Here is a 20,418-nt window from a genome sequence, read left to right on the forward strand (position 1 = left end):
TTTATCTGATGTACAACTGTTAGTAACGTTGGAATTCCAAAATAGAAAGGCCCCGAGCGCACATGTAATAAACAAAGGAAACAGATGAGGGGAGGATTTCAAACTAATGGCACATGTTGGTAAAAAGAAGCCTTTGTACTCCTCCGGGTTAATCAAATACTTAGCAAATATAAGCAAAACGGAAGCCCCCCATGCCACGTTCAGTTAGGAGCGCTATATACACCGGTTGCACTATTTTCCTGTAAAAGACACACCTGAAGCTGCGCCGAACCGACAGTCGTGCTCTTAAGCTGGGAGCCCCGAGAGTCAGCGAGAGGACGAGAGGATCAGCCAGCCAGCCAGCCAGCCCCCCGCCCACCGAAATTATAAGAGGGAGGAACTTGGTGTGGCGGGGCCGAGGCGCCTGGATCAGGTACACACACGCCGTCACTGCGATCCGAATTGGAGCGGACCAAGAAGCTGCCAGCTCGTGGGCCACTGGCCCCCCTCTAGAAACTCAGCACAGCTCGTGCGGGACACTGCAAGGGAATACACGCCAAAGTTCCCGAGAACTTCTAGTCGGACACCAACTTGGAAAGTCGCATACTGGCTGCAGGGATCGTTTGGATATTGTGACAGCAAAAAGGTAACCGAGGCGGAGATGGTGACAAGCGGTACTGACAAGAAACATAACGGGGTGCAGAAATACGTTAACGGTCGGGCTTGTTAATGATCAGAAGCATGCAGGCAGCAGAAAAAAATGTCCAACTGGAGCATTAGGAATTACAAACGGTCCTAGGGAAAAAAGAACCCAAGCGAAGGAATGACGATCAGAACTTCGCGAAGCACGGTTCATAAAAAGTGTATATAACCAGGCCTCTAGTGATCAGAAGAAGCCCTGGATGCAACTGGGGCGCTAGCAATTGAAACCACTCCAGGGTTGAAAAGAGATACCCACGAGAGCGCTTGTAAAAAAAGTCCACGAATGTCTGATTACAAACTGTTATTACCTCAGGATATAGAAGAAAACGCTAATAATTGTCATGATCAGAGGCGCAAGGGAGTATAGAAAAAAAATGTATCGATCATTTGAGCTAGTGTCTTCATATAATAGGGTGCAGAGAAAAACGAATGTTAAAAAATAGAATGAACAATTAAGTGTACAGCTAAAAGGAGAAAAAAAAGTTTCAGATCATTAGCTTTACTGAGGGAATACAGAGAACGATGACCACTTTAACCTCAAAAACTCCGTGGTGCAAGGCTACCGGCGAGGGAAGCTGTAATGATCTGATACACCCCAGGGTTCTTACAAAAAAGCACAGCCAGTGGTCGGAACCAGTTAAGGATGCTGAGGGGAGAAAATAAAAAGAAAATCTCCCAAGCAGGAATAGAGATTTACTTTAAACCAGGTATGAAGACAGCTGTTGGTCTTTAATTAAAGGTGGCACACACTGGGCTAAAAACTCGAAAGAGCATGTTCTCTGCACATTAGATCATTTGTTTCACATTATTGTATACTTTTTAAAGCGATGTATGTGTGTTGTATAATTTTCTTTTGTTCTTTATTATTAGAACGCCAATGCGTTTTTACTGTATATAGCGCCTTTTACAGATATAATAGAAGTTGCGCCTTTGGCGCTGTACAGAACTTTGGCATTTTTTAAACGCACTCTCCTTTCAAATTGCCACAACGTCGCCCAAGGTTCCCAGTTGCCTTAAGCGATAGACACCTTTGCGAGTTAGACGGGTTACATAAAGTGGAACATATGAATCCCGAACTCAATGGGCTCTTTATAGGTGCAGCGGAGTCGCGCAGCTGGCGAGTCCAGCTGTCATAGTTCGGGACTCCCCGCGGGTGAGGAGTTCCGCTCGCCTCAGCCTCAGAGTGCACGCCAGTAATTACTTCAGCGATCGCCTTCAGTAGGGCATAGGGCTTAACCCGAATTCTCCATCACCTACGTGGTTGATATTTTTGGTGAATCCACTTGATTAGCGTGTTTTTGATGTAAAAGCACGCAAATTAACTTTATAGTAAAAATATAAAAGGGCTCTTTATATAGTTTTAGGAATAATGCCAAATGCGTAAATGTCTTTTATAAGTGAGGCTAGTATCAGTTTGTGTAGCTCCTTGTCATAGATAGTGAGTGCAGAAATACACACGCCAGGTGCTGATGATAAAGGTAATGTCATCCTTCTCTTCTCATTATTTATTTGTTGCTATTTTGGAACAATTAAGAGGCAGAATTTAAACAAATAAGTAAAGAGAAAGCAGAAAAATGAAAGAAGAAAGCTGATTATTTTAGTTTAACTTGTGACTCCATGATATGAACCTGCCTAAATTTGTTTTCCTTCTTCCTTGTATTTATAACTTTTGAAACTGAGAGGTAAACTAAACCATCTGATTAAGCAAGGAGTTCAACTGAAAACAGTAAATGGCCTCTGTTTAATAAATTGGCTAAAATGGAAGCCAACAGCCATTGGGACACTTCAGGACTAAGGCTGCACTAGCAGTATATGCTCTTTAGTTTCATTCAGTATATTAATACTGTGTGAAGACTTTGCCATTATGTTATTATTGTTATTTATCACATGGATTCTGAAAATGGATGAACAATATATCGCCAGTTTTCTTTCTTTGCAAACACAGTGCAGAAAATCAGTTACTTTCAGATTATATCCCCTTTAAAAAAGCAACATACAGAGTAAACGCAATAGTAATTACATAAAAAATATCAATGCAGCTCTGAAATGTCGTGTGACCTAACTATCTTGCAATTTAATTTCCTTGGATAGTCCATCCATCCATTTTCCAACCCCCTGAATCTGAATACAGGGTCATGGGGGTCTGCTGGAGCCAGTCCCAGCCAACACGGGGCACAAGGCAGGAGCCAATCCTGGGCAGGGTGCCAACCCACTGCAGGACACACACAAACACACCCACACACCAAGCGCACACTAGGGCCAATTTAGAATTATGGATTATGGGAGGAAACTGGAACACCTGGAGCAAACCCACGCAGACACGGGGAGAACATGCAGGCTCCATGCAGGGAGGACCTGGGAGGCAAACCCGGGTCTCCTGGCTGCGAGGTAGCAGCGCTACCACTGTGCCACCGTACCGCCCCCTCCTTGAATAGTACCTCCTGATTTTGTGACAGCTACTGTGCAGTCTAACCAGTTTCTATATGTAAGCAAATCTTGGTTGGAATAAACCAAGAGGTGATCAGCATTGGTCCTGGAGGGTCACAGTGGATGTAGGTTTTTGTTTGAACCCAGTTGCTTAATTAAAAAACACTCCTGGCCAATAACAGATCATATTTAATTTCATGACTTATTAGTGTTTTAACTTAACAATGTCATGTCATTCTTAAATCATAGATTTTTTTTTTCATTTCTACTGATATCATCCAAATAATTTAATGCCGAAATGGATGAGTACTTTTCAGTTCTTCACTTTCTTCCATTTCCTTCTGCATACTTTATTAAACCAAATGGTGTATGATGAATACACCCAGGTTGAAAAGGAAACAAGCTGGACAGAGAACTGCTGGCTCATTTGTCTTTTTAAAACTAAAATAAGCAATTAAGGGTTCAAAATTTTAACAAGTGAGATAACAAAAACAAAGCAGAAAAATGTCACTTGAGAAAAAAGTGCTTCATCAGCAATAAATAAAGCAATTGGGTTGGAACAAAAACCTCCAGCCACTGTGGCCTTCCAGCACCCATGTTGCTCCTGGCCACAGTGCATGAATATTGTGCATCCTTGATCCATTTATTTTAATGGGCTTCTTTTAGTGCAGCATCAACAGCAAACTGTCTGCTCCCCCTGTTGATGTGATGCCATGCCTTGCCCAATAGCTTCTCTGATGCTTCCATGGAGTAGAAAGGGGCAACGAGTCTTGTGAGCTCTAGCACCATTCCCGTAGCCCCCGGAGAGTCGACTGCCTTTGATTGAGTCTCATCTGTCATGACTATAATACACAGGTGCAAATGACACTGTGTTCACTTCTACATAGTAAAACATAACACCTTCATAGCTGAAAACATCAAATGGATGAAATGTACCCCCTCAACTTTTGCATTTTATTTATTCACTAGCAAAATACCCGCGCTTCGCAGTAGCGAAGTACTGCCTTAAAATTTTTATTAAGAAGAAAAGTAAACCTTTCTAAACTGAGGGAAAATATACCAATAATTATTTGTTAAGGATCTCTTTGTCTACCACATTGTCATTTCGGCCCTCCGGTTGTAATATGACCAAGCTGTGCACTGAGCTTACTCTTGAGCATGCAACGTACAGTTAGCCATGTGAAAAGCAATCTTGTTTCAAATCTCACAGCTTGGATTGCTGCTGTCATAATCGGTTTGAGTTTCATGGTTTGTTTCAATTACGTATCCACACCATAATAGACCTGGACTTGTGTTGAAGTGACATTCGGCATCTGTCAAGTGTTGTAAGCATACAACCGGTTTCATCGATAACTTTGCATCCAGCTTTTGAGAGTTTAAATAATCATAAACATCAAAGTGTCCACTACTGAAATCGTCACCTGTGAATGTAAGATGTTTAAGAGGCATTGGCGGTTGTCGAAAGGTGTAAAATATTTGGCCATTTCGGTACACTTGAAAGTGACAACCGAACAATTCAGCGGCAGCCATCAACTCACATACAGATGCATAGGTGAAGGGCTTAAGCATTTCACTCTTCTAGTGCTCCTGTGTAGTATAATTATCTCTTGTACCATCATCAGTCCACACCTTCAACCTGTCCCAGTCATTCAATACATAAGACACAATGTTCATCCGGATATCAAGAGTGAGCCTGATATGGCCGTGCAATATGTAACAAAGAGAATGGAAAAGGTAGGTGCCATCTCCGTGCATGGAAATCACTCGGTAAGTGACAGTTCTTTGATCGACGGTGATCACCTCGATAGACATGATAATGGGGGTACGGTTGTAATGATAAAGGAAATGGGTACTTGAAAAATGTAAAGTAAGTCTGAAATACCTACACAATAACTATAATCGTAATAAATGAACAATAAAACAGAGGAGAAGCCGTGGATTAAATAAAAAGGCTGTAGTTATCAGCAGGGAGACGTGAATCCCGTGGCAAAGCAAGGAAGGGAATGTAGAGACTGGAGTGATGGACGGCCTTATATAGGCAGGCAGCCAACAACGTGGGAGGCGTTGGGATGGGGGACCCAACGCCACCTCACACGGTGACCGAGCTGCAGGCTATAGACGTATATATGTACGTAAGTAGGATTCAGTTAGCTTTGGGAACCCGTGTACCAAATTTCTTGAAGATGGGCCCATAAGTAACAAAGACCGTTGAAAAGTTCAATATGGCGGCCGACAGTGGCATCATACCACCGAAATAAGTACGTACATTGGTTTCGGTTAGCGCAGGGAAGCCACCTACCAAATTTCGTGAAGATGGGGCCATAAATAAGAAAGTTCAACATGGCGGACGTTATCGACCGTTATGACCATTACGTGTAGAATTTCAAAATGAAACGTGCTTAACTTTTGTAAGTAATCTGTAAGGAATGAACCTGCCAAATTTCAGCCTTTTACCTACACGGGAAGTTGGAGAATTAGTGACATTGGAAAGTTCAATATGGCGGCCGACAGTGACATCATACCACTGGAATAAGTACGTACATCGGTTTTGGTTAGCGCAGGGAAGCCACCTACCAAATTTCGCAAAGATGGGGCCATAAATAAGAAAGTTCAACATGGTGGACGTTGTTGATCATTATGACCGTTACGCGTAGAATTTCGAAATGAAACCTGCTTTTGTAAGTGCTAACTTTTGTAAGTAAGCTGTAAGGAATGAACCTTCCAAATTTCAGCCTTCTACCTACACGGGAAGTTGGAGAATTAGTGACGTTGGAAAGTTCAATATGGCGGCTGACATTGGCATCATACCACCGAAATAAGTACGTATATTGGTTTCGGTTAGCACAGGGAAGTCGCCTACCAAATTTCGTGAAGATGGGACCATGAATAAGAAAGTTCAACATGGCGGACGTTGTTGACTGCTATGACCGTTATGACCGTTACGCGTAGAATTTCGAAATGAAACCTGCTTAACTTTTGTAAGTAAGCTGTAAGGAATGAGCCTGCCAAATTTCAGCCTTCTACCTACACGGGAAGTTGGAGAATTAGTGAGTGAGGTCTTTGTCTTTTATTAGTATTCAGTAATCCCTCACTATATCGCGCTTCGACTTTCGCGGCTACACTCTATCGCGGATTTTATATGAAAGCATAACTAAATATATAACGCAAATTTTTCGCTGCTTCGCGGGTTCTGCGGACAATGTGTCCTTTTACTTCCTGTACATGCTTCCTCAGTTGGTTTGCCCAGTTGATTTCATACAAGGGATGCTATTGGCGGATGACTGAGAAGCTAACCAATCAGAGCACGCAGTTAAGTTCTCCTGACTGAGAAGCTAACCAATCAGAGCACGTAGTTAAGTTCCTGCTTGCTGAATGCAGTGTTAACCAGGAAGTCTCGTCTCGCTCATTCAGCATCAACGTGTTTCGCTGTGTAAAGAGTTGTGCTCTTTTGTGTTTACCTTTGTGGATAGCCAAGCCCTTCATTATGGCTCCAAAACGATCTGCTACTGCTTCAGGGGCCGTGCCCAAGCGCAAACGGAAGATGTTAGCGATTGCCGAAAAGGTAAACGTTTTGGATTTGTTGAAGGCTACGATTCTTTTTATTTAAAAAGTAGGAAAGGAATATAAGATCTACGGCCGCAGTGTCCTTTTAACCAGGGTTCAAAACGAGTTGTAAATGGATGTAATAAGGCAGTAGTCTGGATGGAATCTGCTTTAGGGATTTGGATTGAAGACTGCCAGAAGAAGAACAACGGCAGTGCTACACAATCGCCTGAAGTGACTCCTTTAAGGGCTGTAACGCTCTCCTTTGTTGTGCAGTAAAATAAAACTCATTGTTATCGGACAAGTCATCGTTTCATTGTTGGTGAGTAACCATAATTAATTTTCTACTTACAGTACTTAGTACATGTACGTACGTTTAGTGTCACTGTACACACATTTACTGTATACTATTTTTCTTGCATTGTACGTATTTATTGCTGGTGGCCTGTCTATCGTAATGGCTGTAACATATGTGGTATCTGAGACACTCAATATCTTTAAAATAATATTTAGGTTTTACTGTATATAAACAATGTGTTTATATACATAATTTCAATGAATCTTACCTAATATCTAAGAGAATACAAAGGGATTATGCTGTATAACTCTGCGGGGAATATTTATAAACAGTGTGGGAGAGTTTATAAGGACTTAAAATATATACAAATAACCATACAAACATATGGTTTCTACTTCGCGGATTTTCACCTATCGTGGGGGGGTCTGGAACGCAACCCCCGTCATCGAGGAGGGATTACTGTAGATACCCCATATCTGACATTACCCAGGCACTAGTGACTGTATGGAACATTTGGTCTTCTGGCATGTGAGATGGCTTAAATGGTTTATATGTTCTGCACCATTGTTGTTTAGCCTGATTTTTCCACGTTGGCTTTTCTGTCCCGATTCTTCCATCACCTTGCCACTGGTTAATCAAATTTTCAGTGATTGTTGGCAGCATAGACAAAGTTTGACATTTAGGCTGGGATAAGGGGGTGGATTGGAGCGTTCAGTGCACTGTACTGTTATATTTTCATGGGTTAGTGATCCACCCACACAGGCCAATGGCTTGCCTTGCATTACAGACCAGTGGCCTGCGTGCACACACTGCACAAGACATCAGGCTAAGGCACATTAGTGGCCCTTTTGTAGAACAGAATTTTCATTACAATCACCGCTACACTACAGTAACAGTTACATTACAGGCTGAGTTACAACACAGTACATAATATTTGGCAATGATTATAATCAAAACAGACTCAAAACAAAAGCAAAGAAAAATAAATGAATACAATATAAAACTGACAGAATTGTTTTTCACTGAAAAATAAGAATTGCTGTTTATTGTCACAGAAAATCAAATAAAAATAATCATTTCCCTATAGAACTGCATTGTTTTTTAGTGATATTACCTGCTCACGATTAGTATCATCATGCACACTCATGATTCCGTCATATAGTGAGAAAGAGATTCAGCACGTGCATGGCACGTCAAGTGACAAGAAACGAACAGATCTATATAGGTATATATTGTATGTTTACTCCTCCATGTGCTGGCGGGTAAATTTAATCTGTCCAGTTAGGGTAAGCCAACATTGTAGAGAGCATGCCCTCTCCTTTACATGGCACAATCAGACACACAAGCAGATGTGCAATCCAGTATCTTAAACCTATAAATAAAGTATTGGTTTATTTTATTCTAGCTAATTACTACAGATAATAGTTTGAATCTGTGATCTGGGGGTGCAGTGGATAATCTTCATATCTTACATTTTTGAAAAAATATACCAATCCCCCATCCCCTGCAAATTGTCTACTCTAAACCCCATTAGCCTGGGTATGTGGCTGCTGGCAAAAAAATATCATCAGAGCCACATGGAAGGAGCCATGACAGATTGAAGAGATGGTGAGAGGCCAATCAGGGACTGACTTTTTATGAATTGAATCTAACTACAAACATCTGTAAGCACAGCAATAATTCTAATTTTCTGCAAAACAAAATTGTCCATCGGTTTCTTTGCTTCTATTTTGAGTCTGGTCATTAACATACATTATGTATTGTGTTGTAAAGCTATTTGAAATATAAGTGTTAGTTGTACCATGTAGGCTTGTAACTGTAATGTAGCAGTGTCTTAGGGCATTTGTAACACTAGTCCTATGCCATGAGGGGAGCCAACACTGTGCCATAGCCTACTGTCTTACGCAATGTCCTGAGGCAGGCCAGTGGCCTGTAATGCGTAAAGTGTATGGACAGACGAGAGACCCAAGAAACGTGATCAGCGCGGTACACTCAGTGCTCTAACTGCTGCAGCTGCTAGAGGGGATGAGACACAACAGTACTGCGACACATACCATACCCAAGGCTAAATGTTATAAATTGTTCATAATATAAATTTGCAATATGCAGTAATTCTCACATTGAAACTGAAACAGTGCCGGTCGAAACCCATTTGGAGCTCTGGGCAAGAGGGAGATGGCGTCCTTCGGTGTCCATAGCTGGCACTCTGTACTGTTAGACTTAAACAACTGTGAGGAGGCTCCCCTTGGTGTCTGGGGCATGCACCCCTTCAGCAACATAAATGGTACCCCTCTGTGTACATACTGTGCACGTTATGGACTTCACACGCTTTAACTTTCCTATTGTTATTGTGGTTCAGGCCCCCATGCTACCCATGTTGCCTATACCTAAATCCGCCACTGAGCTGAAATTACAAAAAAGAACCGTTAATGATATTTAAATGACATAAAACACTGCTTTTTTAAGTTTCTTTATTGTAATTATAGCAAAATCAGCAGTTTTTAATTTTTTTTAAACACGTTAGAAAATGCAATGGTGTGACATTTGGGTGTGTTTAGGTATTGGGTTAACTGTTTTGGAAGTTGGTAATTTTTTTAAATGTATTTTTCAAAAAAGAGACAGGTATCACATTTTTGTGTATGTAATACTTTGTATGTGTTAGATGTCCATCCATCCATTATCCAACCCTCTATATCCTAACTACAGTGTCAAGGGGGTCTGCTGGAGCCAATCCCAGCCAACACAGGGCACAAGGCAGGGAACAAACCCCGGGCAGGGCGCCAGCCCACCGCACAGTGTCAGATGTGCCATAGAGATTTGCTCAGACTGCTGCACCTCTGTTTTTACAGGCAGCACTTTCAGGCATAAGCTGAAGGCATTCACATGAATCTTTTGCCATCATAATAGCTTGCACTGAATGCTAAATATCTATTTGCCAACAGGAGCAGCTATCAAACTTGTAAAAAAATAAAAACACTGTATACAAAATATACAAGTTGAAATAAAATCTCTCTCAAACTAAATTTGAAAAAGTTAACTACTCCATAATTGATGTGGTACAAAAGGTTTACATCTTTCAGGCCCATCACTCAAACCAAATCTTAAGGTGGGCAGTTGAATATATAGGGGTCACTTGTTAATGTGATTTCCAACATAAAATGTAATTAATTCTTGGTTATGAGAGCTACTTTAATAAAGGATTGATGTTAAAAGAATTAAAATTAAATGAACAGCAGCAACAATGATGCTGTAATCAATTAAGCACCAGATAGAAGAGTCGGTTCATAACAAGAAGTCAGTGCCACTATGAGCAGACATTCCAGGCTCCAGGAAAAGAACCAGCATTGATCTTTTATTTCAAATCCACCAGCACACATATACAACCAGACAATAAAACGTTTTGAACACCACAGCAGTTTTTAGGCATAATATAAAAATATATAAATCAAATTGTATATTAATCAGTTGCACTTCTCTATAATAATGATGCACTTATCACCAGAACAGACACCAAGGCAGATAAAACAAGCATGTACAATACAAGCAGCACAAACACCATGGTGGGTATGTGACAAATGCAGCAAAATAGAGAGACAGAAATAATAACTCATTGTGTGTGGAGCACCATTAGTATGTGTTCAGTATAACTTGTTTGGGATTGTCTGTCCTTACGTCGTCCATAGTAAGCAAACTTTGAGAATATGTCACATTATGTGACTTTTTCAGCAATTTTCAGTTGTAGCCTTTAAATACAGAATGCTAGAGAGTCGGAAGTAAGTCAGCTGTGAGCTCCTATGAAGACGTCTAGCCTGACATACCCTGTGGCTCACTCCAGCTACTACCACTTACAAGGTGCATTATGTCTCCAATTGTTACCAATAATCGGGGTCATCTGCTATAACAGGATTTGAATGCAGAGTCCTTTCCAATAATCCTTCTATATAAAACCGGTTGGGATTGTCCTTCCGTCCCATGAGTGCTACGCAGGCGCGGAGTTTCACACACGCCCCGTCCATTTTGCAATACACGATGGGATTTGTAGTTTCGTTTTTCCAGGTAACAGATGATTTTCTACTCCAGACTGTGCGATATCTTCTTCTTCTTTCTTACTATATAAAAGCGGTCGGGATTGTCCTTCCGTCCTGTGGGTGGAAAGCGTAGCGGTATTCCACGTATCACAGACTTACTACTTGCAGCTTGCGGTACGAAGCGACATGATGTGAGCAGAGTTCTGGTGCTCCCATCGTTCCCTTGCTTTTGTGCGCGATGCGCTGGAAAAATAGATAAAATTATGTCTCTGGAAATAATTAATGTTGACGGAGTACAAATGCCTCACCGCGTAGTAAATATCAGGGGTGTTCAAAAGGGTGACCTCAATATAGAAAAAAAGTTTAAATTTCATCACAAAAATAACAGAAACTACGAGTATTAAAGTAATACCGCTCAAATGCAATATAACCAAATTAATGAGTTTGTATAAAATATCAAATTGATCTACATATTGAATTGCCTTAAGAAGTGGTCAACTTAAAAGTCGGTCGCCTTAAAAGGCGTCTGTAATAAAAGTTGTGGGAGTGATTTCATGCACTTTTTAATATCCGTACTATAACTTCTAAAAACAATGTTGTGTAATTATCAACAATCTACATTAACGACTTTGTGTGTATGGACAAGCTCCCGCTTGATGTAGCACTGCATTACCACCAGTATTACATATATACAGTGGTGTGAAAAACTATTTGCCCCCTTCCTGATTTCTTATTCTTTTGCATGTTTGTCACACAAAATGTTTCTGATCATCAAACACATTTAACCATTAGTCAAATATAATACAAGTAAACACAAAATGCAGTTATTAAATGATGGTTTTTATTATTTAGGGAGAAAAAAAATCCAAACCTACATGGCCCTGTGTGAAAAAGTAATTGCCCCCTTGTTAAAAATAACCTAACTGTGGTGTACCACACCTGAGTTCAATTTCCGTAGCCACCCCCAGGCCTGATTACTGCCACACCTGTTTCAATCAAGAAATCACTTAAATAGGAGCTGCTTGACACAGAGAAGTAGACCAAAAACATCTCAAAAGCTAGACATCATGCCAAGATCCAAAGAAATTCAGGAACAAATGAGAACAGAAGTAATTGAGATCTATCAGTCTGGTAAAGGTTATAAAGCCATTTCTAAAGCTTTGGGACTCCAGCAAACCACAGTGAGAGCCATTATCCTCAAATGGCAAAAACATGGAACAGTGGTGAACCTTCCCAGGAGTGGCCGGCCGACCAAAATTACCCCAAGTCTGAGAGGTCACAAAAGACCCCAGGACAACGTCTAAAGAACTGCAGGCCTCACTTGCCTCAATTAAGGTCAGCGTTCACGACTCCACCATAAGAAAGAGACTGGGCAAAAACAGCCTTCATGGCAGATTTCCAAGGCACAAACCACTGTTAAGCAAAAAGAACATTAGGGCTCGTCTCAATTTTGCTAAGAAACATCTCAATGATTGCCAAGACTTTTGGAAAAATACCTTGTGGACTGATGAGACAAAAGTTGAACTTTTTGAAAGGCAAATGTCCCGTTACATCTGGCGTAAAAGGAACACAGCATTTCAGAAAAAGAACATCATACCAACAGTAAAATATGGTGGTGGTAGTGTGATGGTCTGGGGTTGTTTTGCTGCTTCAAGACCTGGAAGGCTTGCTGTGATAGATGGAACCATGAATTCTACTGTCTACCAAAAAATCCTGAAGGAGAATGTCCGGCCATCTGTTCGTCAACTCAAGCTGAAGCGATCTTGGGTGCTGCAACAGGACAATGACCCAAAACACACCAGCAAATCCACCTCTGAATGGCTGAAGAAAAACAAAATGAAGACTTTGGAGTGGCCTAGTCAAAGTCCTGACCTGAATCCAATTGAGATGCTATGGCATGACTTTAAAAAGGCGGTTCATGCTAGAAAACCCTTAAATAAAGCTGAATTACAACAATTCTGCAAAGATGAGTGGGCCAAAATTCCTCCAGAGCGCTGTAAAAGACTCATTGCAAGTTATCGCAAACGCTTGATTGCAGTTATTGCTGCTAAGGGTGGCCCAACCAGTTATTAGGTTCAGGGGCAATTACTTTTTCACACAGGGCCATGTAGGTTTGGATTTTTTCTCCCTAAATAATAAAACCATCATTTAAAAACTGCATTTTGTGTTTACTTGTGTTATATTTGACTAATGGTTAAATGTGTTTGATGATCAGAAACATTTTGTGTGACAAACATGTAAAAGAATAAGAAATCAGAAAGGGGCAAATAGTTTTTCACACCACTGTAAGTTGGACAAAAACGATTTTGTTGCTAGGAGGTGTCTACTAAATTTAATAACAGAATAAGTAAAAAACATAATAATAACAAGAAGTGTGCCTTTCAATCAAAAAAAAAAAAAGAACGAAAAATGCCAGTTTAGTTCTCTTTAAATTCTCACATATACAGTACGACATGTGTATACATATATCTCTTTACACAATTTCTTATTTTATTTTATTAATTTTAATTAAAAGCAAATAACAGTCCATACAATCAAATCAAACTTATCAAAAACAAAATTCAAGCCCCACCCAAAAAAAAGAGAGGAGAGCCAGCCAACAAAGTAAATCTTTGAAGCAGCAAGGAAGTAAGAGTATCATTTACCCCCAATAATTATTATTTACTATTTATTATTATTTATTAGATCCTGCCATATTTTAAAAAAGTTTTGAACAGATCATCTGAGTGAGAATTATAATTTTGCCAATTTCAAATAGTATAAGGCATCAGTTACCCACTGACTTAAAGGTTTTGGGTTGATTTGAGCAAGATAAGTCTACGTGCTAGTAGTGAGGTTAAGGCAACATGTTTGTTTGTCCTTCTCCACTTTAACTCCATCTGGGAGACCACCAAACACAACTATTAATGGGTTAGGAGTGATTGTGACATCGAGGCTGTCTGATAGGCATTCACAGATTTTTGTCCACAATGATGTTAATTTGGTTTAGGCCCAAAACATGTGACCCAGTGAGGCTGGAGCTACAATTGCAATGTTCACAGGTTGACTCTTGCCCTGGAGACATTTTGGATAGTTTTAATCGAGATCAATGTGCTTGATAGAAGATTTTAAATTGAATAATTGAGTGCTTTGTGCATATGAATCTGGTACGTATTCTGTGTATGGCTGCCTTCCAATCCTTTTCTGAAATGTTAAGTGAAAGATCCTTTTCTCATTGCTCCCTGGGATCTTTGAAAGGAAGGGACTTTAAAATGTTTTTCTAAATTGTGGAGGTGCTATCTGAGTCTTCAAGACTGATCAATATTTCTTCTGAAATACAAAGATTTCCTCCGCAGGATGTCTGGGCTTTCCCTTAAAGATACGGTGAGAAGCTCAGTCATCCGGTAGGGGCTCAGAGTAGAGCCGCTGCTCTTCTGCATTGAGAGGAGTCAGATGAGGTGGCTCGGGCATTTGATCAGGATGCCTCCTGGATGCCTCCCTGGTGAGGTGTTCCGGGCACGTCCAACCGGGAGGAGGCCCCGGGGAAGACCCAGGACACGCTGGAGGGACTATGTCTCCCGGCTGGCCTGGGAACGCCTTGGGATTCTCCTGGAAGAGCTGGAAGAAGTGGCTGGGGAGAGGGAAGTCTGGGCCTCTCTGCTCCAGCTGCTGCCCCCACGACCCGACCTTAGATAAGCGGAAGAGGATGGATGGATGGGTGGAATACAAATAGGTGGGAGGTGTGGAAAACTGGGTAGGTTCAGTTTAGCAAGGTTTCTAGCTTGAAAGTAGTGAAAAAATTGTGTTGATGACAAGTTAAATTTGAAGCTTAATTACTTGTAGGATTCAGAAACATTATCGATGTAGAAATCTCTAAATGTTTTAATCCCAGACCTTTTCCAAGCATTAAATACTGTTTATGTTTGAGAAGGTGGAGAAGAGTGGTTGTCATGTAGAGGTACAAATGATAAGAGCTTCTCTGTCTTAAAGTGCTTCCTACATTAGTACCTTATTCTGAGAGAATGATGGGCGATTGGATTATTAGTGTATTGACAATAATTTGTTTTTACTGGGGCAAAGAGCAGGGCGTATAAAAAGTATTGCAAAATTTTCATTCTATTTCCAGACCAGGATTATGTATATTTATCGATTTGTGTCGATGTCCAGATCTTTATAACCTGTGTATTTGCCACCCAGTAATAAAACTGAAATTTAGGTAGTGCCATGCCACCTTCTGCTTTAGGTTGTGAAAGCTGGCCCCGGCACAGACAGACGGACATCATATTTTGCTCCCCACACACCGTTTATTTACAATAATCCAATATACAAAGTCACGTGCACTCACAAACCCCAGTGCCTCTTGCACCGAATCCCCCAAAGTCCAGGGCCCACAGTCTCTGTGCCTTTCTTCCTGGCCGCCTCCTGTCCGCTCTCCAGCTCAGTCCTTCTGCCTCCCGACTTCCACCACCGACTGGAGGGAGGCGGCCCCTTAAATAAGGCTCCCGGATGAGCCCCAGGTGTTTCCGCACCTGTTCCTTGGCCACGCCCCAGCGTGGCGGAAGTGCTGGCTGCCTTCCTGGCAGCTCTCCGGGCGCCACATAAAGTCTTCCCCCCGGCACTTCCTGGTGTGGCGGAAGTGCCGGGCTCCCGGGATAATTAGGCACAGGGGCGCCGCCTGGCGGTGGCCACGGGTCCCTACAGGGCTGGGCTTCCATGCCCTGTACCCGAGGCCCCTGCGTAACCAGGACGGACGCCCCACTCTGTCTGGAGGAGGCACTCGCCTCCTCTTGTCCTCAAGCGTCCCGGCCGGGCTCCAGCCCCAGCCGCGGACCGTGCGGGATAAACCGGCATCGGAGCGCCGCCTGGCGGTGACCACGGGCCCCTACAGGGAAGGGCTTCCATGCCTCAACCCGTGGCCCCCAACAGAACCAGGACGGACGCCCCCTCGCGGTGTGGAGGAGGCACAAGCCCTCCTCTCGTCCTCCAAGGCGTCCCGGCCGGGCTCCAGCCCCGGCCGGGGGCCACAAGGTCATTGTAGAGTTGCCTTTTGAATGCATAAATGTGTAGAATTCCAAATAAATTAGGTTATGACTGAGTTTAATTTCTTAAGAAAAAAGATTTGTTAATGTATATGGGGATATCCAACACCCCCCCGTGACCTTGTAGTTAGGATAAAGCGGGTTGGATAATGGATGAATGGATGGATGGATATGGGGATAATTTAAAATAGAAAAAGAAGCTTATGAAGTATGTTCATCTTAATACACATATTTTTAAATACAAAGCAGTATTTCTTTCTCATAAAATAATTATTAACGGATGGGCCTAACAGTCTGAAAGGGTGGGCATAGCTAACTGAGTCCAGAATGAAAGGTCTGCTCTGTTTTAAGGATTTTAAGGGTTCTTCAGATGAACCATAAAACCAAGGTTCTGACTCTCTGTGGTTATTAAAGATCCCTGGGTATCCTTCGTAAAGATCCTAATGTCCTGGCTAAATTGTCCATCATTCTGGCTTCCTAATAATCCCATCTCTGACTGGCTAATTATCTCTAACCCTTTCACCACCTAACAGCTAATGTGTGGTGAGTGTACTGGCTCAAAATGGCTGCCATTGCATTATGCTGCATATTAGTGGTGGTTGAAGTAGCTCCCCACTCCCCACTTTGAGTACCTTGAAAAGTGCTTCATAAATGTAATGAATTAGTATTAATTATAGGCAACTAGCAAGAAAGAATTTGCTTATGGCAGAATAGATTTAATGAACATATCAGTTGATTTTTAATGCAGTTACATTATTTATGTCCTTAGAAGACTTTTCACATATAAAAAAGAAACTTTATTTGAGATTTATTTTAGTAACATTGTGCATCCATTATGGTGAGTCAGACCTTCCCTAGCCATTCATTTAACTCTGTTCAAATTAACCGAGTAACTTCATAACAAATAGGTAAAATCATTTCAAATAAAGGGTAAAGTAATAGACAAGAAAACATTAAAAATGTGAAATTCTTAGAAATTGTCTCAGAATTGTCAGATTAAATTTTAGAAAATAAACTGTTTGAAGTGGCAACAGCTCTGGTTCTCCAGGAACCTAACTTCACTAGTTTGTTAATTAATCATTCATTCATTTATTCCATTCTCTTCTGAACTCACTTTTTCATTCTAACTGTAAATCCATTAGCACTGTACACGCGACAGGAACAGCCCTGGACAGTCTGCAGGACTCACTCAGGTTGATTTTATTTCTAACTTTAAATCTTCAGTTTCACTGGTCAGCAGTAGACTATTCAGCTATCGGGATTATAAAATGTATTCACTAGTGAATGGTAATAAATTGAATTCATATTTTTTTTTTTGCTGTTGAACAACAGAGAAAATGAATTTTGTCAAAATTAAAAAAGTACATATTTTTTTGAAACATTTAAAAATTCCAAACTGAAAACAAGCAACTTCTACCGTGTCTCCCTGGAATTAGTTTTTCAGTAGATGCACTACTTTGTTCCAGATTTCATCTGAGGGACATTTAGGAGAAACATCTAACATCTTTACTCATCCGGACACTACCGTTTTTTTTTTTGTGTTTTTTTTTATAATTTTGCTCCAGTCTCAGTCTCTCTGTTGCTGTATGTTTCCTGACAGGGGGTTAGGCATTACCCAGGGCACTCTGAAACATGATTGTTTTTGGTTTTCAACAACTCCATTGTGCCTTTGACCATATGTTTTAGGTCATTGTCCTGTCAGGAAATCCATTTTCTTCCACATCCCCGGTCTCATGCCAACTTCTGCAGGTTTTTCTCCATGATTTCACCCTACTTTAAAGCCTGTATGTTGAGTTCTTTCTTCACAAGTTTTCCACACCCTAACACAGAGCAGCACGCCTTTGTCATGAAGCTGTCACTGTTCTACTCAAGCGTAGGATGGCAGACACTTAGCTGTAAGGGCAAAAGAGATCTTCTTCTACTTGGTGTCAGGTTCTTTTACATGCTAATATGACCACTGATGTCAGCTTTTTAACTTTCTTTACTCTCATGAATCCCCCTGCAATTGAATTTGTATACCGAGGCACATATGAAAGTCCTAAAAAGTATTTTTCCACCTTGTTTTCTCTATGTTTTATGTTGATAATAGTTTGATGAATGCACCATTAGGTTAACTGACGATTCTAAATTGGCCCCGTGTGTGAGTGTTCAAGAGAGTGGGCCCTTCCATAGACTGACACTTTTCCAGGGTTGCTCTCTGCCTTTTGGATCACTGTGGCAAGGATAGACTGTGCCTGCCATGTGCCTGCATTTGATTAAGTGGGTTTGAGAGTATTATGTTATGCTATAAAGAACACAAATGCAACACTGTTTTATTATGAAGAAATACCCTGCGGCAGGAATTTGCATTTAAGTCCTGTCGCCCAGGTCATTATTGCTTTTATTTCCAGTATGACTCTGACTTCTGCACATTTGTTTTTTCAAATCCACCATGGCGCATTCTGCTTCATGAGTCTGTAATCCATCATTCCCTTTGGCAGTTAAACCTTATTTCATGCACAGTCCCTATGTGACCTGGGAATGTTCGCTGGTCAGATGGGATCTATTCCCAAAATGACTCTGGTAACATATTTGTCTAAGAAGCTGCATCTGGACTGTTTAGGCCTAAGGCAGTAGCCAATCAATCCTTATTTGATATAGCGCCTTTTACTGGGCTCTTCAAAGGGCAATTCCCGGGGGTCTAAATACACTCCAGTTACCGTCTTGTTTTGTTTTGTTTAACTGTTGCCACAAGGCCAAGAAGGAAAGCTCTAGAATTTCCACTGGGCCCCTCAGCAGTTTCCTTTCTCAAATGGCCAGCACATTTCACAAGCAATTTCCATATATGTTTACTTAGTTAAATGTTTCCAACCCACCGTACCATTGCCAGTGTCTGTGGTGCTACCATCTTTCCTGAGCTATAAACACCCGGATGCCCAAGATTTCCTGGCAATCACTGAGAGATGAAGAGATGAGCACAAGATCAGCCACCTGTTTCCAGAGATGACCAGGTTGCAGTTAAAATCTAATTTTCCATGACCATGTGGTTTTGCAGTACTACTTTCATTGATTTCAGCAACAATGCAGCTACTTTGTGTTTTTCTATAAATCCATAACAAATGCTGTCTTGTGGGGTCTGCTCTACCAGTTGTCTGCTATGAGACATTGTATCCACAGTCTCACAGTAAGCCCGCACTGGCTCCCTTTTTCAAACTACAAGACGCGTGGGAAATTATGGTACAACATGGCCTTCTCTGCAGGAGCAGAGATGAACTCTGGGTTCAGACATGGCCTTTACTTTGATCAGGAGACTTGATGAATAGTAAACACTTTGAAGATGCATAGGCTTTAACCTCAGGGGTGAAAGGTGACAATGATCTCCCAACAGTAGCTTACACAAAACAATCTTTGACAATTTGTTGATGAATCTCTCGCTGGAAAGAGAGAAAGAGAGAGGAAAAAAAAGGAAAGAGCCAGCAGACATTGCATAAGTGAACAGTGGGAGCTTAGCAAGATTTAACAACTGCAGCAGCTTGGGTGTAAAGAACTGCTGTTGTCATTGCAGTTGAGGTCCGTCGTTTGGACAGACAGCAAGTCACACAAATTCCACAATTTAGCAGTGTTAAGGCATTTGCAGGGTACTCAGGGTACCCAGTAGTTCAAAATACTCAGAACTAGATTAAAGAAAAGTCAGTCAGAATACTGCTGGAGAATGAAAAAAAAAACAAAAAACATCAAAAATCAAATGGCCTGGGTCCTCTGCTGTGTTACCAATGTTTGCATCATTGACTTTAATATAAAAATGCAGTAATCTCAAGAGCTGAGGACCACTCTCTTTTTAGAATCAGACCCATCCTTAGCCACTGCCTCCCAGTGTGAATCCAAGTCATGTCCCATTAGAGTTGCTAACCCATTGTGTCCATGAGTCACACCCCAGTTCAGCCACTGATGCCCAATACGCCCAGTTGGGCAACTTATGCTTGGTGCATCTCTGAGACAAAGTTCATTGACTAACACTCAAATCACACGCCAGTTTGATCACTCACATGTCATGTTCCATTTCTGACACTGATACCCAGGGTATCCCAGAGTCACATCCCTGTTCAGTCATTGATATTCATTGTGATTGTGTCGCAGAGCTTCATCCTGACTTGTCCTTGAGTCACATTTCACTGCAGTCACTGCCATCTTTAATGTCTAGGAGTTATGTCTCAGTTTAGTTACTGCAGCTCACCAAGTCCGCAGTTCCCTTTTTAATTAACCCAGTGCTGCACAACAGGTGCTTGACGAGACCCCTTTTCAATATTGTGAACCCCATCTACATATATCATGGGGTGCACTTCCAAACAGGTGCTCAGGCGTAGTACACTCATGGTATCTCTTTCAGGCTGGTGAAACATAGTGTAAGATCCTTGTCTTTTGCTCGACGGACTTTAGGACCCTG

The 20,418-nt window shown here is 41.4% G+C and overlaps 1 protein-coding gene across 2 annotated transcripts in view; it reads left to right on the plus strand.

Annotated features, from left to right (window-relative positions):
* Positions 1-200: 200 nt before the first annotated feature.
* The window catches only part of fbln2 (fibulin 2), an 84,367-nt gene continuing 64,149 nt past the window's right edge, over positions 201-20,418 (plus strand). Inside the window, exon 1 of one of the 2 annotated variants that reach the window (XM_039770941.1) lies at positions 201-625. The gene's annotated coding sequence lies outside the window, so the exon portion shown is untranslated. The remainder of the gene's footprint in view (positions 626-20,418) is intronic. The other variant, XM_039770942.1, reaches the window with a different exon arrangement.

Source organism: Polypterus senegalus, chromosome 12 (assembly GCF_016835505.1).
Source record: "Polypterus senegalus isolate Bchr_013 chromosome 12, ASM1683550v1, whole genome shotgun sequence".
Lineage (NCBI taxonomy): Eukaryota > Metazoa > Chordata > Cladistia > Polypteriformes > Polypteridae > Polypterus > Polypterus senegalus.